The 11682-nt window shown below is 40.6% G+C and overlaps 1 pseudogene; it reads right to left on the bottom strand.

Moving 5' to 3' along the window:
* Positions 1-569: 569 nt before the first annotated feature.
* Positions 570-9673, bottom strand: LOC103659047 (annotated as a pseudogene).
* Between the last annotated feature and the right edge of the window lie 2009 nt (positions 9674-11682).

The following is an 11682-nucleotide window of genomic DNA, read 5'->3' as shown; positions in this document are numbered from 1 at the left end:
AATAATAAAAAAAAACTGATTTAAAAATGGGCAACGGGTCTGAACAGACATTTCTCCAAAGAAGATATGCGAATGGCCAATAAGCACATGAGAAAATAGTCAATATCATTAGTCATTAGAGAAATGCAAGTCAAGCTATAATGAGATACTACTTCATACCCACTAGGATGGCTAGAATTGAAAATCAGATGACAACTTTTGGGGAGGACTGGTAGAAGCTGGTAATGCTGGTGGAAATGTATAATGGCACAGCTGCTTTGAGAAACAGTTTCACAATTCCTCTAAATGTTACACATGGAGTTACTTTACAGCCTGGTGAGTTAACTCTAGCTAATTACCCATAGTCATGAAAACTTGCGTTCACACAAAAGCCTCATACACGAATATTCATGGCAGCATATTTATAATAGCCAAAAAGTGGAAACAATCCAAGTATCAATCTACTGATGAAAAGATAATCATAATGTTGTGTATCCATACGATGGAATATTACTTGGCCATAAAAAGGAATGAAATACTAACACGCCACAACATGGATGAACCTTAAAAACATTACGCTAAGTGTAATGTCAGAAGTCAGTCGCAAAAGACTGCATACTGTATGATCTGAACATTTCATTTCTGGGTATTATGGAATATCCAGAATAGGTAAATTTATCAAGACAGAAAGTAGATTAGGGATTGCCTGGGAATGGGGAGTAGTAGGGAGAGGGTGTGACTGCTGATGGGTGTGGGTATCCTTTTTGGTGTGATGGAAATGTTCTCTAATTAGATAGTGGTGATGGTTTCACAACTCTGGATATATGAAAAGCACTGAATTATTTGCTTTTTTAAACAGGTGGATTTTGTAGTGTGTGAATTATACCTTAAAAAACTATCCTATAAGAAAAAAATGCATGTATGTGCTCATGCAGAATGTATTTGAGTGTCTCCTGATTGTCAAGCATCTTAATACTATCCCACGTGCGTGACTCACCTAAAATCTTTCTCCTGGTTTTGTAATTTTGATCCTAAATCTGCATGGCAATCATCTGGTTATCTTTTTAAAAAATGAAAGTTTCCCAGTGTCTGTACCCAGAGATTCTGCCTCAGTGTATGAGATGGGACTGAAGAATCTCTGTTTATCACAAGTTCCCCTTAAGTATCTCTGATGCATCTTTGTGGGAGGACCACATTTAAAAACCGTGCTCTGGGAGAATGAAGTCTCAGTTTTACCAGCCACATTTTTATTTATTTCCTTCTCATCTTCTTAAAGGGAATTTTACTTTCTGAATTGAATGTGAATAGATTAAAATGAAAACATTTTATTTTATTTTTTTTCATGTTTCTCACTGCCTTTGATCAGGTCTTCCCTCAAAATTAGCTGCCCATAATGATTTGACATTTATGGAGTAAACCATGCAGCAGCAGGCTTCTTTTCTTCTGTGGTGGGTTTTTTTTGTTTGTTTTTTGTTTTTTTTTTTCTTGCAGGCTTCTTCTCAGCTGCTGGTTTCTTGGTAGCTGCAGCCTTTTTTCCCACCAAATGTTTCTTCTGCTTCTGAATGTGAACAGCCTTCTTTCCTTTCTTCACTCCCACAGCTTCTTGCCTGGATCCCCCTTCTCTTCTGATTTGTCTTGTAAGGCTGCCGCTCTCTGATCCGTCTGGAACTTGTGATTCTTGGCCTGGCAAAGAATGGTGTTCCAGTGCATGGTCTTTGCATGTGGGTTTAGCTTCAACATGATTGTCAGGTTTTTCAGCAGATTCTTCTTTAAGACTCCGCGATGACTCTTCTTGCACGGGGTTCAGAGGGCTCTTTGGATCTCTGGGCTTTTCAAAGTTCTACTAAGGTCTGTATTAAACATCTTCTGCATGGGAAGGTTGTAGGATACTCTTGAGGGAGGCAACCTCAAGAGTATGGCCAAGTGCCATACGGATCATCTAACTTGAGGAAAGCTCTTTCAGTCCAAACTCAGAAAAGTCCCACATGCCCACCAGGAGCAAGTTTCAAAATGTCTGACTTTCTTACATTAAGTAGATTAATTCCAGGGATGTTTCTGAAGGCCTTGGTGATACCATTGCCCTCATTATAGATGTTGCAGGGTCCTCTTTGCTGAGTATGATTGTTTCTCATTTTGCCTTTCCCAGCTCTCATTTGCAGAGAGGCATAGACCTTTTTGATATTATTCCAGGCTTTATGTTCGTTCGTTCCTTCTTTCCTTCTTTCCTTCTTTCCTTCTTTCCTTCTTTCCTTCCTTCCTTCCTTCCTTCCTTCCTTCCTTCCTTCCTTCCTTCCCTCCCTCCCTCCCTCCCTCCTCTCCCCTCCTCCCCTTTCCTCCTCTCCACTCCCCTCCGCTCCCTTCTCCTTCCCTCCCCCTCCTTCTCTCTCTTCCTTCCTTCTTTCCCTTCTTTTTTCTCTTTCTCTCTTTTCCTTCCTTCCTCTCTTCCTTCCTTTTCCTTTTCCTTTTCCTTTTCCTTTTCCTTTTCCTTTTCTTTTTTTCTTTCCTTTCCTTTCCTTTCCTTTCCTTTCCTTTCCTTTCCTTTCCTTTCCTTCTCTCTTTCATGGTTTAACAAAAGTTTATTTCTCATTCCTATAAAGTCCATCACAGGACTATGGGATTCTGCAGAACAACTGCTCTCCATGTAGGGGGCTCAGCATTCCAAACTACTTTGAGTTTCTGGCCCCTTTTTCTGTATGGGCTTCTATGACTGAGGCAGAAAAAACACTAGAGTCTTGCACCAACAAATAAAGGCTTCAGCCCAGCAGGTTTTCAGTTTCTTAAGAAGCAAAATAGCCTCCTTGGTCATCGTCGTCGTCTTTGTTTACTTCTTCTTCTTCTTCTTCTTCTTCTTCTTCTTTCTTTTCTTTTTTAAGATTTATTTATTTTAGAGAGAGAGAGCAAGCACACACATGTGCGGGGAGGGGAAGGGGCAGAGGGAGAGAGAGAATCTCATGCAGACTCCCGATTGAGCATGGAGCACCATATGGGGCCCAATCCCACAACCCTGACATCATGAGCTGAGCTGAAATCAAGAGTTGGACGCTCAACCAATGAACCACCCAGGCACCCCCTCCTTGGTCTTCTTGTAGCCTTCAACTCTATCTTCAACCACCAAAGAAAGATTGGGAACATCCTCAGTATGATGACTTTTATTTTATTTATTTATTTATTTATTTATTTATTTATTTATTTATTTATTTATTTTTTAATAATATTTTTTATTATATTATGTTAGTCACCAGACAGTACCAGATAATGCTGGTACATGTACAACAGTACATCCCTGGTTTTTGATGTAAAGTTCGATGATTCATTAGTTGCGTATCACACCCAGTGCACCACGCAATACGTGCCCTCCTTACTACCCATCACCAGTCTATCCCGAACACACCCCGAAGCCCTCAGTTTGTTTCTCAGAGTCCATAGTCTCTCTGCTTCATTCCCCCCTTCTGATTCCCTTTTCTTATGCTTTCTATCTACCGATCTTCCTAGTTCTTATGTTCCATAGATGAGAGAAACCATATGATAATTGTCTTTCTCTGCTTGACTTATTTCACTTAGCATTATCTCCTCCAGTGCCGTCCATGTTGTAGCAAATGTTGAGAACTCGTTGTTTTTGATAGCTGAGTAATATTCCATTGTATATATGGACCACATCTTCTTAATCCAGTCATCTGTAGAAGGGCATCTCGGCTGCTTCCACGATTTAGCTATTGTGGAAAATGCTGCTATGAACATTGGGGTGCATATGGCCCTTCTCTTCACTATGTCTGTATCTTTGGGGTAAATACGCAGTAGTGCAATGGCCGGGTCATAGGGTAGCTCAATTTTTAACTTTTTAAGAGACCTCCACACTGTTTTCCAGAGTGGCTATACCAACTTGCATTTCCACCAACAATGTAGGAGGGATCCCCTTTCTCCGCATCCTCTCCAACAATTGTTGTTTCTTGCCTTGTCAATTTTTGCCATTCTAACTGGTGTAAGGTGGTATCTTAGTGTGGTTTTGATTTGAATTTCCCTGATGGCTAATGATTTTGAACATTTTTTCATGTGTCTCTTAGTCATTTGTATGTCATCACTGGAAAAGTGTCTGTTCATATCTTCTGCCCATTTTATGATTTGTTTATTTGTTTCTCGCGTGTTGAGTTTGAGAAGTTCTTTGTAGATCTTGGATACCAGTCTTTTTATCTGTAGTATCATTTGCAAATATATTCTCTCATTCCATGGGCTGCCTCTTAGTTTTTTTGACTGTTTCCTTGGCTGTGCAGAAGCTTTTTATCTTGATGAAGTCCCACAAGTTCATTTTATCTTTTGTTTCTCTTGCCTTTGGAGATGTGTCATGAAAAAGGTTGCTGTGGCCAGTATCAAAGAGGTTGCTGCCTATGCTCTCCTCTAGGATTTTGATGGATTCCTGTCTCACATCGAGGTCTTTCATCCATTTGGAGTTTATCTTTGTGTATGGTGTGAGAGAGTGGTCAAGTTTCATTCTTTTGCATGTAGCTGTCCAATTTTCCCAGCACCATTTATTGAAGAGACTGTCTTTTTTCCACTGGATGTTTTTTCCTGCTTTGTCAAAGATTAATTGCCCAAAGAGCCAAAGGTCCATTTCTGGGTTCTCTATTCTGTTCCTTTGGTCTATGTGTCTGTTTTTGTGCCAGTACCATGCTGTCTTTGTGATCACAGCTTTGTAGCACAGCTTGAAATCTGACAACGTGATGCCCCCAGCTTTGTTTTTCCTTTTCGACAATTCCTTGGCGATTCGGGGCCTTTTCTGGTTGCACACAAATTTAAGGGCTGTTTGTTCCAGTTCTTTGAAAAATGTCCTCGGTATTTTGATCGGGATAGCATTGAAAGTGTAGATTGCTCTGGGTAGCATGGACATTTTAACTATGTTAATTCTTCCGATCCATGAGCAAGGAATATTTTTCCATCATTTTGTATCTTCTTCAATGTCTTTCAAGAGTGATTTGTAGTTTCTAGAATATAGATCCTTTACGTCTCTGGTTAAGTTAATTCCAAGATAATGTATGATTTTTGGTGCTATTGTAAATGGGATGGATTCCCTAATTTCTCTTTCTTCAGTCTCATTGTTCATGTATAGAAATGCAACTGATTTCTGAGCATTGATTTTGTATCCTGCCACATTACTGAATTCATGCTCTATAACTTCTAATAGTTTGGGAGTGGATTCTTTTGGGTTTCCCATATAGAGTATCATGTCATCTGCGAAGAGAGATGGTTTGACTTCTTCTTTGCTGATTTGGATACATTCTATCCCTTTTTGTTGTCTGATTGCTGTTGCAAGGACTTCTAGTACTATGTTGAATAATAATGGCGAGAGTGAGCATCCTTGTCGTGCTCCCGATCTTAAGGGAAAAGGCTTCAGCTTTTCCCCAGTGAGACTGATATTTGCTGTCGGCTTTTCATAGATGGTTTTTATGAGATTGAGGAATGTACCCTCTATCCCTACGCTCTGAAGGGTTTTAAACAGGAAAGGATGCTGTATTTTGTCAAATGCTTTTTCCGCATGAGTTGAGAGGATCATATCGTTCTTGACTCTTTTCTTGTTGACACTGATCTATCACTACTGATTGATTGTGAGCGTTGAACCGCCGCCTTGCATCCCGGGGATGAATCCTTGGTTGTGATGGATAATCCTTTTTAATGTACTGTGGATCTATAATGGCTAGGATCTTGTTGAGAGTTTTAGCTTCATCCATATTCATCGGGGTTATCAGTCTGCTAATTCTCGCTTTTGATGGGTGCTTTGCCTGGTTGGGGATCAAGGTAATATTGGCCTCATAGAATGAGTTTGGTAGCTTTCCTTCTGTTTCTATTTTTTGAAATAGCTTTAGGAGAATAGGTATTATTTCTTCTTTGAATGTTTGATGGAATTCCCCGGGAAATCCATCAGGCCCTGGCGTTTTGTTTTTTGGAAGGTTTTTAATCACTGTTTCAATCTCTTCATAATTAATTGGTCTGTTTAAAAAATCAATTTCTTCCTGTTTCAGTCTTGGTAGTTTATAGGTTTCCAGGAAGGCCTCCATTCTTCCAGATTGCTTAATTTATTGGCATAAAGCTGTTGATAAAAGTTTCTAATAATCCTTCCAATTTCATTGGTGTTGGTTGTGACCTCTCCCTTTTCATTCATAATTTTATTAATTTGTGTCCTTTCTCTATTCTTTTGGATAAGTCTTGACAGTGGTTTGTCAATTTTATTAATTCTTTCAAAGAACCAGCTTCTAGTTATGTTGATCTGCTCTACTGTGCTCCTGGTTTCTAATTCTTTGATCTCTGCTCTAATCTTGATCAGCTGCTTTCTCGTGTGTGGATTAGGCCTGTTCCTCTGTTGCTGTTCCAGCTTCTTGAGGTGAGAATATAAAAACTGCATTTTAGATTTTTCTATTCTTTTGAGTGAGGCTTGGATGGCTATGTATTTTCCCCTTAGGACTGCCTTTGCAGTGTCCCATAGGTTTTGGACCATTGTGTTTTCATTCTCTTTGGTCTCCATAAATTGTTTAAATTGATTTTTGATTTCCTGGTTTATCGAATCATTTTTGAGCAGGATGGTTCTTAGTCTCCAAGTGATTGAGTTTCTTCCAAATTTTTCCTTGTGGTTGAGTTCCAATTTCAAAGCTTTGTGGTCTGAGAATATGCAGGGAATAATTTCAGTCTTTTGGTATCGGTTGAGACCTGTTTTGTGACCCAGAACATGGTCTATTCTTGAGAATGTTGCGTGGGCATTAGAATAGAATGAGTATTCTTTGGTTCTAGGGTGTAGTGTTCTATATATATCTGTGAGGTCCAACTCGTCGAGTATGGCATTCAAAGCCCTTGTTTCTTTGTTGATTTCCTGCTTAGGTGATCTATCTATTGCTGATAGTGGAGTATTGAGGTCCCCTACTATTAACGTATTTTTATCTATATGTCTCTTTATTCTGGTTAAGAGTTGGCTTGTGTATCTTGCTGCTCCCCTGTTGGGGGCATATATATTTATAATTGTCATATCCACTTGTTGGATACATCCTTTAAGATAAATATAGTGCCCTTCTGTATCTCTAACTATAGTCTTTAGTTTAAAATCCATTCTGTCTGATATGAGAATTGCTACCCCAGCTTTCTTTTGAGGTCCGTTGGTGTGAAAGATGGTATTCCATCCCTTTACTTTCAGTCTGGGTGTATCTTTAGGTTCAAAATGAGTCTCTTGTAGACAGCAAATGGATGGGTCATGTCTTTTTATCCAGTCTGCAACCCTGTGTCATTTATGGGAGCATTTAGGCCATTTACATTGAGACTGATTATTGAGAGATAGGATTTTAATGATGCCATGTTGCCTGTGAAGTCTTTGTTTCTATAGATTGTAAATTTCTGTTCTGTATCACTCTTGTGGCCTTTTTACTTTTATAGAACCCCCGTTAATATCTCCTGTAGGGCTGGTTTCGTGGTTACGAATTGGTCAATGATTGGTGATTCTGGAAGGTCTTTATCTCTCCATCAATTCTGAATGACAGCCTTGCTGGATAAAGGATCCTTGGCTGCATGTTTTTCTCTGAAAGAGCTTTAAAAATGCCCCAACCCTTTCTTTCATTCCAGGTCTGTGTAGACAGGTCTAACATAATTCTGATACCTTTGCCTTGGTACGTGAGAAATTTCTTTGCCCTGGCCGCTTTCAATACTGTATCCTTGGATCTAATATTTGCGAATGCACTATGACGTGACGTGGCGTAGGTTTGTTGTGGTTGAGCTTGGGAGGGGTCCTCTCTGCCTCTTGGACACGAATGTTTGTTTCCCTTGCTAGATTAGGGAAGTTTTCTGCTACAATTTGTTCAAATATCTCTTCTAGACCTCTGTTTTTCTCCACACCCTCGGGGATGCCGATGATTCTGACATTGGATCGTTTCATTGAGTCAGTAATCTCCCGTAACCTACATTCTTGAGATTGGATTTTTTGAGCCAAGTTTCTATTTTAGCTTTCTCTTCTACTAACCCATCCTCCAATTCGCCGATTCGTTCTTCTGCCTCATTCACCCTGGCCGTCAGAGCATCTAGTTTTGACTGCATTTGATTCATAGAATTTTTAATTTCTGCCAGATTTGCTCTCATCTCCGCCCTTAGAGATTCCATATTCTCGTTAATATTTTCATTAATATTTTTTTCAATTCTACACATCATCTTGACCATTGTTACTCTGAATTCCATTTCTGATAATTTGGTTATATCCATATCCATCAGTTCTGTGGCAGAGGCCACAGACTCATTGTCTTTTCTTTGCTGGGGGGGATTTCTCTTTCTTGTCATTCTGATGAGCAGAGGTTGCGGGGTTGTCCAGAGCCCAAATTATTGACCAGGACCCAGGCAGTGTGCACCTGTTTTATAGCGACCTTAGGGATGTGGGCTTCTTGATTTTTCAGCCTGCCTTCTGGGGGAGGGGCCTGCCGTGTCCATACTCAGGCAACCATTTTTGGGTAGAGTCTCCATGTCCCCTGCGAGGGGGGATGGGGATGGGCACACTGTGCGCCAGTATTTCCAGGCTTTTGTTCTCTGGCGGGTTTCCCTGGCGGTTTGCTGTGCCTCTTCTGAGAGTCAGAGCAGCAGTGGCCGAATCTCAGCCTCTGTCTCAGAACAGAGGGATCACAGACAGTTCTCCACTGGGCGCCTCTGGCCACTTTAACTCTGTTTCTGTTGGTGCTGCTCAACGCTGCTGCATCCCGGGATGTGCGCCCCACACCTGGCATCCCAGCCCTCACTTCCAGGGCCGGCGGTCTCTGTCCTCTGTGTTTCTAACACCAGCAGCTGCCCTTGCATGCTCTGGAGCTCCGTTTCAGTGTTGTTTGTGCGCTCTGGAGCTCCGGTTTTCAGACTTGTCACGCGCGTTCCCGGGCTCACGGTCTCAGTCTGCTCTCTTGCGGGTGCTGGTCCACGAGTCTGCCCGCTCCCCAGTGCAGGTGGCTACAGCTTCCCAGCGCCCGAACGTGGCGGCTCACTCCCTCTTCTGTTTATCTTCCGATATCTGTGTGTGGTTTCACAGCTCCCCGCTTTGTACCTCAATACTCATCTCTGGAGATGTTCATTTGTAGAGATCCAGATGTATCTTCCTGTGTCTCAGGCTGATTCCGTGGATGTTCAGGATGGTCTGGTACCTATCCAGCTCGACTCAGGGGACCAGTTGAAAAAGGGGACCCCTACTCCTCTGCCATCCTAACTGCCCTCAGTATGATGACTTTTAGACATGACCTGTGTTGGTAAGGCTGAGGCAGCCAGGGCAGAGCAGATGATATATAGCTTGAGTTGTGTTCATTCTGCAGTGCTAATGGCTCCAGGTTTTGGTTGGTGCAAATGTGCAGCCCCCCACGACACATATTTCCAAAAGCACCCTGGCCAGAACAGTGAGTCCTACCACCTCGAACTCTGGGACTTCAAGCCATGGATCTGCCAGTACCCCAAGACTCAGTACTGGTTTGATGACCGGCTTATTCACTGACAGCATAGGGCTGTGTGTTTTTTTTTGCACAAGTTGGTGAACAAAGTTCACAATATCAGGTCAAATGGGAGCCTTGAACCCAGCAGGAAAAGTAGTATTTTTGCCAGATGGCTCCCCCTTTTTGGAGTACACTGACATCAATGGACGAGCATATGCCCTGGGCAGGGGTTGGTTGGGGGGTGGGGGGTGGGGACCCAGGCATGAGAGGACCATGCTCCTTTCAGTCCTGTGGCTCCTTTGGGGAAAAAAGAAAACAAAAATATTTTAAAATATTTATTATATTTATGAAGAAATAGTCTATTTCTTAGTTCTGAGTGGATTGAAGAAATCACAAAAGATTAGACTGACAGATTAGAAAATATAAAAACAAACATAATGAAATGGTAAAGGATGGTAGCTGATGAGAAAAACTTGCCTGAGTTTAGGAGATAGTGGGTTACTAGTTACAACACATAAAGCGATAATTCAAATTTATAAGAAAATTATTAAGATTCCAGTAGATGAATACAGAAATAAATATGTTAAAATTTTTCAAAAATAAAAGAAGTGCAAATTAACCTCTGAATTATATTTTTATGCTTAGTAAAGCAGCAAAATATTAAAATGGCCAGGTTCCATGGTTGTGGTTAAATTGGTGTCAGTTTTCATTTATGAAAGCAGTGTGAAGTTGGTATAAAGTAGTTTGATAATGTTTCATGAGCCATAAAAATGATTATCTTCTTTGATCCCAGTGATATCAGTCTTAAAAAACTTGTCTTTGAAACATGTTTTAACAGAAACAAAAATAGGCATTTTTATTTTTATTTTTTTATTTTTTTTATTTTTTTTAAAGATTTTATTTATTTATTCGACAGAGATAGAGACAGCCAGCGAGAGAGGGAACACAAGCAGGGGGAGTGGGAGAGGAAGAAGCAGGCTCATAGCGGAAGAGCCTGATGTGGGGCTCGATCCCATAACGCCGGGATCACGCCCTGAGCCGAAGGCAGACGCTTAACCGCTGTGCCACCCAGGCGCCCCAAAAATAGGCATTTTTAGATGTTAAATTGGAAATTGAATAAATGTGGAACAAATAAACCCTTTTTTTTGCCCCAAAGTTTTTATTTATTTATTTGAGAGAGAGAGAGAAGAAGAAAGCATGAAAGAGAGGGGGATGGTCAGAAGGAGAAGCAGGCTCCCCACTGAGCAGGGAGCCCAATGTGGGACTCAATCCCAGGACTCCGAGATCATGACCTGAGCCAAAGGCGGACTCTTAACCAACTGAGCCACCCAGGCGTCCCAACAAGCGAATCCTTTAATAATTCATTGTATGTCAATATCATAGACTGTTACAAAAGGATGAATTGTGAAGACATACATTATGTAGGTAGGAAACACTACCTAAAAATGTGTTTGTGCTATGAATAACAGTGATGGAACACTTTTTTAAAATTCTTAATTTTTTAAACATTTTATTATGAAAATTTCCCAACATACAGCAAAGATAAAAGAGTTTTCCAGTGAGGGCCTCAGAGGGGAGGGGGGTGGGGGAATGGGATAGGCTGGTGATGGGTAGTAAGGAGGGCACGTATTGCATGGTGCACTGGGTGTTATACACAACTAATGAATCATCGAGCCTTACATCGGAAACCGGGGAAGTACTGTATGGTGACTAACATAATATAATAAAAAATCATTAAAAAAAAAAAAGAGCTTTCCAGTGAATATCCATATATTATCATTTAAATTCTGCCACTAACATGTTGTTATACTTTGCCGTAATATTTTTAAATTTATTTTTCATGAAAAATTTAAAACTTCCCCCAGTTATCAAGTAATAATTTCTTGAGAGATACTTACTTTTGATCAACAGAGGCGTAACTTCTTTTTTTTAATTAATGTTTTTTTATTATGCTAGTCACCATACAGTACATCCAACAGAGGCGTAACTTCTAATAGATTTCCATTAAATGGTTTAGAACAGTTTCCTGTAAGTTTGTGTATGGCCACCAGGGGTAGCTCTGGACCCACAGCATCCTGGGGTAAGCATCTGCAAGGAAGGGTTTTAGTTGAATGTAACTTCCAAATGCAATCAGACTTGTTTATTCGGTAAGGGTACAGTAGATCTCGTTTTCATTAAGATCTAACGTAATTTAGGTTATATATTTATTTTATTGTTCAGAAGTCTTTGCCACAATTTCTTTTGCCTGGAACTTGACTTTCTAACTCCATAGTGTCCAGGTCAG

This window comes from Ursus maritimus, unplaced genomic scaffold (assembly GCF_017311325.1).
Source record: "Ursus maritimus isolate PB19 unplaced genomic scaffold, ASM1731132v1 scaffold_3, whole genome shotgun sequence".
Classification (NCBI taxonomy): Eukaryota; Metazoa; Chordata; class Mammalia; order Carnivora; family Ursidae; genus Ursus; species Ursus maritimus.
Note: the sequence above shows the minus strand (reverse complement) of the source record. Positions and strands in the feature narration are given on the sequence as shown.